This window comes from Sprattus sprattus (genome assembly GCF_963457725.1).
Source record: "Sprattus sprattus genome assembly, chromosome: 14".
In the NCBI taxonomy this organism is placed as follows: Eukaryota; Metazoa; Chordata; class Actinopteri; order Clupeiformes; family Clupeidae; genus Sprattus; species Sprattus sprattus.
Window position 1 is genome coordinate 1,041,079 of NC_137912.1, and position 15,593 is coordinate 1,056,671.

At 41.0% G+C, this 15,593-nt stretch overlaps 1 protein-coding gene across 1 annotated transcript in view; it reads right to left on the minus strand.

Moving 5' to 3' along the window:
• Positions 1–15,397: 15,397 nt before the first annotated feature.
• slc26a5 (solute carrier family 26 member 5) overlaps positions 15,398–15,593 on the minus strand; it is a 25,954-nt gene continuing 25,758 nt past the window's right edge. Inside the window, 1 exon segment of the mRNA XM_080851517.1 lies at positions 15,398–15,593. This exon segment is cut by the window's right edge and continues 397 nt beyond it. The gene's annotated coding sequence lies outside the window, so the exon portion shown is untranslated.

A 15,593-nucleotide genomic window follows, 5' to 3' on the forward strand; every position in this document is an offset into this window, starting at 1 on the left:
TTTCAACATTTGGGACACTCTAATCAGAGAGGATGTGGCATCATCACGCTGTGTGTACGTATCTGCTCGCACTAGCGCGCTCTGTCAGACTGCAGTGTGTGTGGTGCCGTCACTTAGCAAGCGAGCAATCATAATAAGCTACTGACATCGACATGGCTAACGTATACCTCCCTAACGAATTCAGACAATTCTTTGTTAATCAATCACGGCATAATTGCCCCCGCTAGTCAAGCGAAAAGTGTCCGATTAAAAGTGCACTAACGGGCTATTCCCGGGTGGTAAAATAGCCCTTTGTACAGTCCCAGGTGGGGGAGATAGCCAGCTGCTTAGCATAACTGCCATTCAGAACCAATGGTAATGCTACCAAGCTAGGCTAGCTAGGTATGCTAACTCGGTATACATCGTGAATAACCACCAAAAATACTCATGTCACTGGCTTTAATTTGAGAATGGCATGTTATTAGTACATTTAATATCAGTACAGTTGTTTAATTACTGCTGATATGTACATTTATGGTCTGTAGCCTTGTGGTCTTCTGACTCTGCTATCATAGCCACCATAGCCATTAGGTCCGCCATTGATTTCAAAATAAACCGTAAAGCTCTGGTTGGGAATGGCGCACAGAGTTATGGGTAATAATGCCGCCATTAGGGCATCAAGGAAGCTCAGACCCTCACTTGAAAAACGACCGTTATGTGACGTATTTCAAGGAGTCGACAAAAGCGGAAATGGAGGTTTAAGAGCAATGGGACACTCCTTGCTCTCTTACAGTTTTTATCCATTGCTTTGGGCAATTTCACGAAACAGAAATTACATTCTCAAAACAACACGTGCAAGCCTCCAAACCACTGGGCACTGGTTCACAACAGATTGGCATTTCTCATTCCTTTAATCAAATTGCAATTGTTTTAGAAACTCCTTGCAAATGACAAGTACAATTGCCTACAGTTTGCACACATTTCAAATGATTTAGCACATCTCTGCAAATGGTTAGGTACAATTGCCTTCAGTTAGCCCAATTACCAATTGAATACATCTTACTGGTCAAAACTGACTGTTACTTCTCAGTCAATTGGTTGTTCTCTGCAAAACATGTTGGCATCATTTCCTTGAGTACATCATCACCTGCAAAATAGTTCACTCTACTGTCAAAATCTTTCAGGCACATAATACCATGAAAAACATCATGGTATATCCTGTTATATGGATCTATTGGATCATCAGCTTACAGTAATTTTCAGGTGCAACTAGATTTTTACTAATCAAGGGGGAGATTCACACATCCAATCACCAATCACACAGTAAGTTTAGTTAGCTGACAAGTCCTATCCAGAAGTATAAATACTTCCATCAAATATCTAGAGCTTGACCAAGTTCAGTATTTATGAACATGGAATCATCTGGCCAGGGAAACAACCAAGGGCAACTGCCTGTTAGAGGAAGAGGAGGAAGAAAAAGAGGAGCAACGGCAGATGTCCCAGGCCAGCGCGGGGGCAACATCACTATGTGTGATGCCATTTTAGAGAATAGTGTAGACACCCACATTCCCAGTCTTGGCCCATACAATACCCAGAAGCTCCAGGTTGTGTTGTTTGTGTAGGCTATACATCATTTTAGTTTTGATGTGCTTATTGTGTGACAGTATATTGTGCTGTACGCATTTTCTGTTACTGTTACCACGATGTATGGCAATACTGTAACTGTAACAATTTCCATGGCAGTATGAGTGCAGTATGAGTGCTACCTTGTAAGCTACGCTGGAATTATTCTTTTTTCTGTTTGATACACAAAGTATTCTGGAAAGAAAACATCTACTGCAGTAAACATTCTGTGTCAAAGTACTGATCCAAGATTGAAATGTGCACTTGAGGGATATTTCTATGGTCCACTGCCATACTGAAAAAACATCTAAACGTTTTGACCTGCCGTGCTTAAACAATGCCAAAGGGACTTTTCATTTTGGGGGCAAAGACTATTAGTATGAGAAAAGAAATTGGTTTTAATTGATGAGTTGTCTGTTTTGGGAGAGAAATGACCTTTTGCAGCTGTGCCATAGTGTTTTGATAAACCGTCTAGGTTATTTTGGCAAATATATTTAAAGCTTGGAGTATGTCCTTTTCTTTTTGGGAAGGAACTTTTCATTTTGGGGGCACTGACTATTTTTATGAGGAAATGATTTGGTTTTGAAGCTTGACTGAACTGTTTTGGGTGAGATATGACCTTTTGAAGGTGATCTATGTAGTTGTGCTGAACCATATAGGCTATTTTGCCAAATGCACTAAGAGCTTTGAGAATGTAATTTCGGTTTCGTGAAATTGCCCAAAGCAATCGATAAAAACTGTAATACATCTTGCTGGTCTAAACTGACTGTTGCTTCTCAGTCAAGTGGTTGTTCTCTGCAAAACATGTTGGCATAATTTCCTTGAGTACATCATCACCTGCAAAATAGTTCACTCTACTGTCAAAATCTTTCAGGCACATAATACCATGAAAAACATCATGGTATATCCTGTAATATGGATCTCTTAGATCATCAGCTTACAGTAATTTTCAGGTGCAACTACAACTTTACTAATCAAGGGGGAGATTCACACATCCGATCACCAATCACACAGTAAGTTTAGTTAGCTGACAGGTCCTATCCAGGAGTATAAATGCTTCCATCAAATATCTAGAGCTTGACCAAGTTCGGTACAATTTATGAACATGGAAGCACCTGGCCAGGGAAACAACCAAGGGCAACTGCCTGTTAGAGGAAGAGGAGGAAGAAAAAGAGGAGCAACGGCGGATGTCCCAGGCCAGCGCGGGGGCAACATCACTATGTGTGATGCCATTTTAGAGAATAGTGTAGACACCCACATTCCCAGTCTTGGCCCATACAATACCCAGAAGCTCCAGGTTGTGTTGTTAGTGTAGGCTATACATCATTTTAGTTTTGATGTGCTTATTGTGTGACAGTATATTGTGCTGTACGCATTTTCTGTTACTGTTACCACGATGTATGGCAATACTGTAACTGTAACAATTTCCATGGCAGTATGAGTGCAGTATGAGTGCTACCTTGTAAGCTACGCTGGAATTATTCTTTTTTCTGTTTGATACACAAAGTATTCTGGAAAGAAAACATCTACTGCAGTAAACATTCTGTGTCAAAGTACTGATCCAAGATTGAAATGTGCACTTGAGGGATATTTCTATGGTCCACTGCCATACTGAAAAAACATCTAAACGTTTTGACCTGCCGTGCTTAAACAATGCCAAAGGGACTTTTCATTTTGGGGGCAAAGACTATTAGTATGAGAAAAGAAATTGGTTTTAATTGATGAGTTGTCTGTTTTGGGAGAGAAATGACCTTTTGCAGCTGTGCCATAGTGTTTTGATAAACCGTCTAGGTTATTTTGGCAAATATATTTAAAGCTTGGAGTATGTCCTTTTCTTTTTGGGAAGGAACTTTTCATTTTGGGGGCACTGACTATTTTTATGAGGAAATGATTTGGTTTTGAAGCTTGACTGAACTGTTTTGGGTGAGATATGACCTTTTGAAGGTGATCTATGTAGTTGTGCTGAACCATATAGGCTATTTTGCCAAATGCACTAAGAGCTTTGAGAATGTAATTTCGGTTTCGTGAAATTGCCCAAAGCAATCGATAAAAACTGTAATAAGAAGGAATGAAGGAAGGAAGGAGGCATGAAGGAGGCAAGGAGGCACCTTTGGAACGGGGGGTATATCCCCCCTAATGACAAGTGAGAAAAAAATCGCTGGATTTGTCACCCAAACCCATGAAATCAGGCCACACATAACGTGAGGATTGTAATAACTCTAAGGCAATGTGTGCAGCTCTTTAACTTTCTCAAAAAGTTGATAGATAGTCTCTTTATTGATCCCTCGTGGAAATGAACTGTCGTGCATCTACAATGAAAGTACTATACACCAAAGCTATAAAATGAGACGTTTGCGTCCCCTATTTTGTTGCTACATCCCACTGCACAACAGGTAGCGGGGATCTTCGTTTGAGTATGGCGTATTGTAGCGAGCGAGCAGGTTAAGAAATCTAGAGTCAAGGTCTCAGCCACATAGACATCCTATTACGCTCAGCCATCTCTGCGAAGCCTCGAAGCTCCCTCGCCACCATACTCCAAGTGATCGGTGGATTCATTACAAAAAAATTGTGATTCAAATTGCATCAAAATAGCTTTCAATCTCTTCCGATCTCTCCATACAGCTTCTCAGTTCTCACCAACACTTAGGCCAGAGGCCTAGCGAGACCAATGAGCGAAACGGTGCGCTGGCCAATGATAGCCCACCTCATTTGCATACTGAGACAAGAATGAATACGGAAATAAATGCAGCCAGAAATGTAAATGTAGGAGAAAGAAATGTAAAAAGGCGCGAGAAGAAATAAATACGGTACGGGAAATAGTACGGTAAAAAATGTGTAAATAAATAGAAAAATAAAAGGAGCAAGAAATGTATTTGGGAATAAATGTAAGCGTAAATAAATGTAACAGTAAATAAAAAGGACTAATTTTCCATTTCCATTCACATAACTGCATGATATATTTTTTCTAATGCTTTTCTTTGGTGCATTTTTAGTCATTTTGTTTATTTATGACTCACATTTTTACATATGTATTTATTTTTAATTATGTCATTTTTGGCTTTCCATAGGTGAGTGCCGTTGGTGAGCGCTATTTAGTATTGTGGATAATAAGCGTGGGGTAATGGTTGCCTGTTCTCTGGTGCAGTGTAGGTGGAGGTGTATGAACTGCTACGGTCTCCTGGCAATCTAAACTAAAATACAGCGTTACAGGTATGTTGCTGCAACGGGTGGGTACATAATCACGTAAAATCTCCGCATGATTTAAAGTCTAACCGTTTTGTTACAGAGGCTTGTTGGCTGCTGCTTTGCTGCGTTTGACTGCTTTCCTGTGCTGTGTTCTCACTTCGCGACGCTGCTTCATTGTGGGCTACTTTTGCTTACACCGCTTGGCTTCACTGCTTGGTGTTCACTGCTTGGCTGCCACTGTCTGTTAACTAAACGGAGCTACCATCCTAACTAAACGTGTGACGTGCTCCAGGCAGGCTGTATGGTGTAGTTGTTGCGTGTCTGGTGTGTATTGTATGCTTGCGGTGTGAAGTGCGTGTGCTATTTCGACCGATATTTCTTGTTATAAGTTTATGATTCACTGTACTGGTTTATTTCCCACACTGTCGGAGTAATTTTAGTGTATTTATTGCTGTTGTGTTATCCCAGAGTGCTAAGTGTACTAGGGCCTTGCTGAGTTTTTCTGCCATTAGTATTATAATTTTGATGTTTGGTTTTACACCCACGGATTGTGTTTGGTGATTTTGATTTTGCAGCACTGACATATTTCTATATTTCTTTATTCTTTATTTCTTTATTTCTTTATCATTTGAATTTGGGGTGAATCATATCATTTGCTGTGCTTGCGTGTTTTTGTTTGTTCTTTTGTTAGGTAAAGCTCAGTAGGCCATGAATGCTTAACTCCGGGACGGTCTGCACATCAAAGCCCTCTTATCCGTATCAGTACATGTGTATCTGTTGTCCCTTTGTCTTTTTAACCTGTGCTCAAATAAAACTGTGCTTTTGTGGAATCACATCTCTGTCTGTCATTTGGTTGACTGGCCTGTTTATATCTGACTAGTTAAGCCATAGTTGGCTATAGGTGGGGCTGCACCAGTGTGTAGAGCAGGCTGGTGAGAGCGGCCTCAGCACCGTACAGTCGGCCCACCACACTACCATGACCCTGAACGAATCAACCTTTATTAACTCAAACTCCTCTTAGTTAAAGGTTACAAATTAAATTATGATAAGTCAAACTACGATATGTATCTTTCTCTCTCTCTCTTTCTCTCTTACACACACACACATCCATTCAATGGTTACGTTTACATCAAGAATATTTTGTCTGCCTGGTTGTGATATCATAACTTATTTAAACTAAACAAACCGTTAAAACACTTATGAACATGAGCTCTTAAGTTAAAAGATGTAATTATCATTTTAAATATCATCATTGTAGCTGTATTCACCTGTGACAGTGATAGAGACAGGTGCACTGAGCTGGGAAAACCTAACGTCTTGACTAGATAAACTATATCCTCCACATGAGTACTGGTACTGGCCAACATCAGCAGAGAGGGAGATGGTGGTGGTTTGTCTTGACCCAGAGTGAGTGTGGTCACCACCTCTGTACCAGTAATACTCATACCAGTCTGTGTACTCTGCTATGTCACACCTCAGAGTGACTCTATCTCTAGTGTAGTATGGACCCTGAGGAGGCACTACAGACAGTGTAGCTGTGGGAGCTGTGGAGGAAAACATCATGAACAGACAAAGATTAATTTACTGACTGACTCCTACTGTGTGAGTTAAAGACCACTGATAACATATTCAACATGAATTAGTTCTATAGATTATTTATCGTTAAATATACATAAAGGACCAAATGACAGAAGGATCGTCACAAACTATACCTCTACCAACACTACCATGACCATGAATGAATCAACCTTTCGTTACTCAAACTCCTCTTAGTCAAAGGTTACAAATTAAATGATGATGAAAGTAAAACTACTCTCTCACACATACACACACACACACACACACAGACACACACACACACACACACACACACACACACACACACACACACATCCATTCAATGGTTACATTTTACATCAATAATATGTTGTGATAACATAACTTATCAAAACTAAACAAATATGAAACTCCTAAATGATGTGCAGATGTGCACTATTGTTGTATACTGGCACCCTTGCTATCCTTGCATACTAAAGTTTTACATTTTCATTATTCATGTCAGTCAACCATGACTGAATATAACTCATTAAAACTATACATAAACTAAATTCTCCAAACACCATGCCAGGTAGCCCCTCCCTCGCTCTCTCTTGCTCTCTCTCTCTCTCTCTCTCTCTCTCTCTCTCTCTCCCTCTCTCTCTCTCTCGTCATCTTCTTCATCATATTATGGTAAAGCAATATTGCTGAGGCCAAATAGTGGCCATATTACATACTGTAAATTGTTTCATAGTCTGATGTGTTTGCAGAAACATAATGGTGAGAGTGTAATATCCAAACATATCACCCTCCCAAGTGACAACAGCACTAAGTGGATCTACAGTCAGTCACACTGGAATTAATTCAGCTGTCTCTCTCTGATCAAACTATTAATAGCCTGTTCCCTCTTAACTGGCTTTGCAGACTACATGTGTCAGGGGCAAATATTAATCTCTAACAAATAAGTTGGTCAGACAAAAGGCCAGAGACTGCAACATTAGTCAATAGGAATTTGAACTATTATGTAAGGGATAACGGCCGACGAGCTGTACAGTTCTACAAAGGTAATGGACGCTGCGGGGCAAAGAACTCCACGACGCGCGCATCTTTGTAGAACTGGACAGCTCGAAGGCCGTTATCCCGCTTATCTGTTTACAACATCCAAAAATGTTTTTATTATTATTATTATTTAGAATTTCCTTTATCTTTAGGACATTTAATATGCATAATAACCTGATGAATTCTTAATTTGAAGCCTAGTGCTCCCGTTAGAGAAAGTAGTGCGTTTTTTGAAGAAAAAAACTGTTACGTTGGTTGTCAATGGTAACCATTCAAGAGCATTGATATGGAACGGCGATTTAACTTTTCTACTGGGACTACGTCCAAGGTGTTCGGGTATACGAACTTAATGTACACCCCATTAGCCAATCAGAAAACAGTATTTCGTTCCAGAGGGAGATAACAAAATATAATGGACTAAAAAACATCTACACCTCTTACTATCTGTGAATACATACTCATAGTAATGTGTGAATCTAGAAAGCACTTGACTAACATGAATGAATCTCACCTTCAGCATGTCCAGAGTAGAACAACAAGCTCAGCACTGGAACACAAAGACACAGAGAGATCCTCATTCCACACACAGATCCATGTAAACACAATCATCACATACTCTACAACTTCAACAAGTCAAAAGCCACAGGTCTGTTCCAAGACAAAGCCAAGTGACCATAAATGGGTGCAAAGTGCAGTCATACAGCATCTCCTTCCTGTGTGTTACACCATCTCATCTGTCAGTGCCGATGACTCACACATTTCTGACCAAAGGCATGATGTTCATAGAGCACAGATTGAAGCTGTATAGGACAGTGAACATAGACAACATAGAGACATAGACAAATAAAGGAGGATTCAACAGACTAGATCTACCATTGAAGCTAAAGATAGGATCTTAGTTTTAATTACACATAATTATTTCCCTAAATGTAATCAGTTGCAACCCTTACAGTCAACTGACGTGGGATCAAGTATCTATATACAAATTTTCAAGTTTTCTTTTTTACTCTTAACCTTGTAAACATAGGTGTTTGCTCCACATAGGTGAGTTTAGCATACAGAAAGTGTGCGTGGTTTCTATACTAATTATGAGTATTATAGAAAGTGACACTTTTCTTCACTTAGACCACTATGCATATTGATGAGAGAGGTGTGGACATTCTGGGACACCTCGGTCTAATGACAATGGCCATGACGTAATAGCCCTGGAATGTCTTTGTGCCCCACTACCCCCTACAGGCTTTCTTGACACATCAGGAACCAATGGTGATCACTGAATTACCATCCCCTTATCATATGAATAGTTGTCATTTGCTAATGGGAGGGTCAAAACCTCACTCAGAGGCTGAAATGTGCAAGGGATTAGTTATATCCTCCTTACAAAGTGATTATTTATACATTAGCTTCATTAGTTTTATGTTTGTAGGACAAAAACTCGCTGAGATTTTAAATTCTATTCATAAAAATGCCACAAAGTGCCCCACGGGGCACCTTAGTGCTGGAAGGGTTAACACATCGCCAGTCCACTGCTCTACTATTGCCGCCACTGGGTACCATCAGTGCAAGCATCCCCTGACTCCACTCTGATTGGATGCACAAGTAGAGCCATGAAGGGTGCATGCACTAAAGGAATGATCCAGCAGCAGCGAAAGGGCTGTTCACATGAACAGTCTTATGGCAAATCATCAGTGAAGGGACCGGTTATTTGATATTCATAGTTTATAAGGATATGCCATAGTCAATAATTCCATCTTATTTATACCTAGTATAAATATTACTTTTATTGGCATGTAAACATTCCTTGGTGAGGGCTCTTTGTTCAAGCCTGGGGATAGAGGTGAGAACTCCCTTCCCCCTCCGGGCCAGGACAAAGAGTATTGCAGCCATGGCCTATTTAAATAGATGGTTACACCCCTAAACATTATGTATATTACAGCCTGTCCTTTAAGGAGTAGTTAGATTATCTTGAGGCGAAGCTCTGGATGACTGGAGCTCAAGCTCTGTCTCACGATGGTAGGCCGCCATTGTTTCAAGAATAAACCTGGATCATGACTGACAAATCCACAGACTGAGTCTTCCAATAAATGGTAGAAAATTAATTACTTTCATCAGTCCTTTGCAACAGCATATCGTTTTTCTTTTCTACAATATACTGCAAACTGCAACATTTATATCTTCTTCCTCTCAATAGCCATGTTATTAGCTACATTCCTGTGTTTACAAGTTCTGACAAAACACCTTCATGCAGTAGAACCAATAACTACTCACTCAGTCACACACACAATGTTTACAGGCACACACATGAACACACATACTAGCAGAGAGAAAGAGAGAGCACTGTGCGTACACATGAAAATAACACTAAATATCAGATATTATAATACGTCATTCAGTATCATTGTGAATTTGAAAGGGACCCTATACACAGTCTATCAGAACACATGCAAAAACTGTGAATATTCATATCCTACATTTCCCATATGTCTATGCTTAGAATACATAAACCAATTCCTTCTTGTAGTGGCAGTTTTAAAAATATGATAAAATGCTGAATCTGTGTGCAGTCTCATCAGTTTTACATTTCCAAGAGTCCAAGAGCAGAACAACTACAGACAGCAACAGCTAAGCCTGACTGTCCATTCAACTAACTATGCATTCTTTCTCACCACTAGGGTGTGCTGTTCTAAAACAACAGTCTCACACAAGCCACTCATATATCTCCATCATGGACATAGTAGCAGGACTTTCACCACTCATCTCTGTGATATGCACATATGCCCAATTACATGCAGTCACACTGTTTATGACAGTCTACAGCTATTTATCAATTCAGCATAAAGAGTGTTAGTCAACAGCAGAATGTTTGGTGATTCCTACATGTTAGTGTTCTTGACCAGTATGGCCAGTCACTTTAGTCATATTGAGTTGTCTGTCTAATAGTAACCTGCCTTTGTACAGGCAGGACACAAATAGGTACAGCAAAGGACCAAAACGGCATTTCTAACAGGCATAACGTGGTCATAATGTTTGCAGACAACGTTTGCAGACATGTGACTTGTGGTTGAAACCATTCTTCCTGTCTTCTTACTATAATTCTAATATAAGCACTGGAAGATTCTCATGCAGATCATTATCTGTATTAAAGTGTAACATTTCAATGACAGAAAAAACAGACACATTTTGCACTTCCATGCACTATCTTTACAGCCCAGACACTCAAAAGAACATATGCATGCACACATCCAAATGCAGGCACATCCACAGGTGTGTGTGCTCCCAGCTTTAGAGACTGTAGAGAGTTCTGTCTGCAGTGGGCTACTTTAAAGTCCCAAACACTACAGATATGCATTCTTTCTCACCTTTCCACTTAGAAGGTTAAGAAGAGGGTGTAGGAAAATTGTGTCCAGTGTAGGTTAGGAATAAAGCAGAGACTTACACGGTCAAGTAAGTAAAAAAGTGTACTGAGAGATACCAAGTATAACGATACAAGAGTAAAGTTGGAAAAGGCGCGTTCTGATGAGAGAGATCTAGGCGGCCCTCTTATACTGTTGTGATCAAACTGATTTTCCAACTTGCTTCGAGTTGGTCCTCTTTTGGTTGCTAGGCCGTTTCCATCAGATAGTTGTTGACAAAAAAATGGTCTGCTCTTGCGTTCTGGAGACTTCAAAGGTCTCCACTGCCTCTACACTTCCTGTGCATGGGTGCGCCTGTTGCTAGGGGTCTCCCCACCCCGACACTTTTCCTATGTATCTTATACTGGCTTACTCTTTTAATATTTTCCATGTAGACTAAATACTGACTACTCTTAATATTTCTTACAAGGGTAATATATGTTTTTAAAATAATATTTACACTATTGTATGTGTACTGTTCATATACATGTCTGTTGTTTGATTATAAGCAAATGCCTGATGTCACAGTGTAAGACTGTGATGTGTTCAGAGAAGAAACAAATAATGTAGTCTAACTAGGCCTACATATGCACACTCATACAGAGAAAGGTACAGAGAAACGTCCAGAAGCCACACAAGCAGGCATAACTCACCTAACAGCAGGCCTAGAGGAGAGAGCTCCATACTGTGTGCCTTCCAGTTACTGAGTGATTGAGATCTTTGAGTGTGATGTAAGATACAGAGACGCTCAAAAGACAGAACACACCCTCACACACCCCGCCCCTACACACTAGAGCAGTGGTCACCAAACCTTTTAGGCCCAAGATCACGACCTTTGCCTTGGTGAAGGAGAGATCTACCTATTGAGGCCTTGAGAGAAAAAGACTGTCCAGACTCCAAACTGCACTTACAGCTTATCTTTGTAGTTGGCCTAGTTGTAATTGAATTAAATCAAACACTTTGGTCCAACTTTCAAATTGATGTGACCAAGAACACATTTAACCAGGGGTTCTCAATTATATCAATTATCAATCAATCTCAAACTATAATTTTTCTAAATTATTTCCACAGCTCATATAGAACCACAGACAGCAATTATTGTATAAGTTTAACGCTGACACTGTGTCAGATTTCATCTTCATATCATATCCAATTTGAAAGCTCTATCTGTCTGCAATACCGCTTGCGGCCACTACGCAACTTCGGCGCGCTCACACTTGCCATGCATACACAGTAATAGAAAGCACACGCAGCGATCGACTGTTTGGGCAAACCTGGATACAGGGCTGTTAACGATGTGTTTTTCGCCTGGAAGTCTCTAGAAATCTGGCACCTTATTCAATTTCAGGTTCAATGTAAGAATCCTCCTGAGACCTCATCAGCTGTGTTCAGAGATATTTTCTGACTATGGTCTTCCGAAGTCCGTAAGAAAACAGATGCTATCTCTCTTCCTCGCTGAAGGGCAAGGCCCTCGCATAGTGTCACACATAGAAGTGACTAATGTGGTTAGGAAATCAGCATCAGAATCTCTGTGTCAAGTTTCCTTTCCTGAGAGTGAAGATGGTTGCCATGGCGATTATCTGCATCATCCTGGGAGGGTATGTGGTGCTTTTCAAATTGCAGTGTAAGTTTGCACTAAAATCTTCATTCTTACATGGAGAGTTTAGGACAGTATACTACATGCACAATACACAGAAACACACAATTCCCCACTTTTGTATGATGTAAGGCGAAAACATGCAACAGTTGCAGTATGTTATTTCTGCATTAAATGTCTTAAGATATTTGGCAACATCCTGGTCAACATTTTAAAACCTCAGTTCTATTCTATTACCCCAGGGGACTCCGTATGCCCGTAAGGCGCTGCGGAGTTGTAGGTAGAAAAAAAAAAGAAGTGCTGGGTAAGTAGAAATGCGATTTCAAGTCCTGAAAAGATCTGAGTGCATTATCTGACATAATGTCGGAAAGGGTATTTATCCCTTTATCTCTCCACTGAGGGAAGGACATCGGGTGACCACCCAAGCAAAGGGCGAAATTATTAAATAAAGGAAGGTGAGGATGGAATTTAAAGTAAGTGCTGGAGTGTGATTCCACAGTTCTCCATATGGCAACAAGATGTGAGATTAAAGAGCCGAATTTGGATTTACACATTTTGAGAGGGATGTTTGAGTAAATAACATCCTGAAGCCTATGTGGTTTTACTAGATGTTCCTCTAATGAACGCCAGGCTACTTGAGCCTCTGGATCTAACCAGGTATGAAGAGGACGAAGGGTTGAGGACCAAAATGGAAATTTGGAAGTCCAAGGCCACCAGAGAGTTTGTGCCTCTGCAAAATGGACATGTTAATCCGTGGGCGTTTTCCTTTCCAGACATACAGTACCTGGAAACAAATGAATGCAGTTTATCCCAGTGACCAGCTGGGGGAGCATTGAACTACAGAAGTTCACTCGCGATAGGATGTTCATCTTTACAAAAGAAGCTCTTGCTCGAAATGAATTAGGAATGGACATCCAATGCTCCAAATCGGATTCCACTTGCCTGAGAGTCGAGTTATAATCAACCGAGACTGTAGTTTGTATCGAAGGAAAAATCGATAGACCTAGGTATTTTAAATGGTCAAATATTAATGTTTGGTAAGGAAGCATGCCTCATAGTGTCGTTTAGAGGAAGGAGAGCCGACTAGACCAGTTTATTTTGTAGCCAGAGATACTCCCGAATGTATCAAATAGAGACAAAATATGTGGGGTAGATTTAATTGCATCACCAAGATAAAGCAAAATATCAACACAATAAAGGGAGATGAAATGATCTGTTCCATGGACCGTAACAGGAGTATGGGTTGACTGACGCACCGTCTGGGCCAGAGGTTCCAAAGATAAAATGAATAAAAGTGGAGAAAGAACGCAGCCTTGTCTAGAGCTGCGGCCCACTGGAAACAGCGAAGGACAGATATTGCCAGACATTACCATGGCTGAAGGGGAGGCGTAGAGCGTTTTAATCATGTTGATGAAATTAGTGCCAAATCCCATATGCTGAAGGACAGCCCATAAATAGTGCCATTCAAGGCGATCAAAAGCTTTTTCTGCGTCCAGAGATAATACAGCATAGCACAGGGAGTTTGGACCTTAGCTGAAGATTCGACAATGTGCAAAAGTTTGCGAACATTATCAGAGGATAAGCGAGATTTTACGAAGCCAGTTTGGTCAGGGTGAAGGAGCTTATTCTTCATAAGGGGCTCAAGCCTTAGTGCAAGCACTTTAGCAAACAGTTTAACGTCCGCATTCAAGAGCGATAAAGGACGATCATTTGCACATTCATTTGGGTCTTTTCCTTTTTTATGGAGTAAGGTGATTGTAGCGGTGTTAACATCCCTTGAAAAGGAACCACTTGAAATGGCATGATTGATCATGTTCAGCAACAGAGGACCAAGTTGAGACCAACACTGTAAATATAGTTCAGGAGGAGTTCTGTCAAAACCCGCAGATTTGCCTTTATTAAGACTGCGTAAAGCCCTCTCCAATTCGAGTAGGGTGAGTGGTTTGTCCGAGACGTAGCCTCATGGGGCAGCAATTTAGTAAGATTTCAATTCTTGAAAAATAAGTCAAATTTAGAAGAGTCATGAGGAACTTCAGAACTATACAAGTTGGAATAAAAGGAGAGGAATGTCTCATTAATTAATTTGGGGTCCGTTACTAGAGCGCCAGCTTGTGTTTTAATGGCGGACCGTGCGCCAAGTTTTCACTGACACGAAGGCTTAAGGCAAGTGACCGGCTGGAGCGGGCCCCCTCAAAGTAATGGTGCTGTCGCTTACGTTACGATGGATAAGGAATCCAGCGTGCTGTCGGGATAGGGAATTCATGAAGGGGTGGGGCTTATGGGGTGACACCCCTTGTTTTACTAATAGGATAGATCCGTCTGTATAAAGAGAACATTCACACTACATTTAACAGCAGACCATTTTATTAACAGAAAAAAAAAACTCATGATACAGATCAGACATGTATATTGATTGTTACCATGGTGATGTAGATCGATTGTAACCATGGTGATGGAACAGTCAGGGCTGAGAGGATTCCAGTGTCCTCAGATGGGAAGAGTTATTGCACTGCTGGACTCCCATGTGATTGGATAAATGAGACCCACGATGTGATTGGATAACTGAGCAAGGTGATCAGTTGTGCCCACTAACCCTGACAGGTGATGCCATCCAACATGGACATACGTGTGTGTGTGTGTGTGTGTGTGTGTGTGTGTGTGGACATTGACATGAACACATAGAAGCTCCACACCAGTAACAGATTTGGCAAATATTGAGAAGAATGTGCAATGTTGACTCAAGAGCAGATGAAACTCAGCAGCAGTACTACAGCTAAGAGAGAACAGACAGACCCCCCCACACACACACACACACACACACACACACACACACACACACACACACACACACACACACACACACACACACACACACACACACACTCACAGCAGCAATAAGAACAATCTCATTTCGACTTGGGAGACAAAAACCATCTAATAACAAGATCATATACAGCGAGACAGACAGACAGACAGACGCTGAACAGTGAGAGAGACAGACCCCCCCCCCCCCCCCCCCCACACACACACACACACACACACACACACGCACACGGACAAACACACACACACACACACACACACACACACACAGACAGAAGCTAGCGCAGTGAGATAGACAGACCCAGACTTTAACAGCAGCTCTTGTGGCAGAGCACATGATAGAGGAGAGCGCCCCCTACTGGGAGCTCCCAAGACTGTCAGCAGGTGAGGCCATGTTT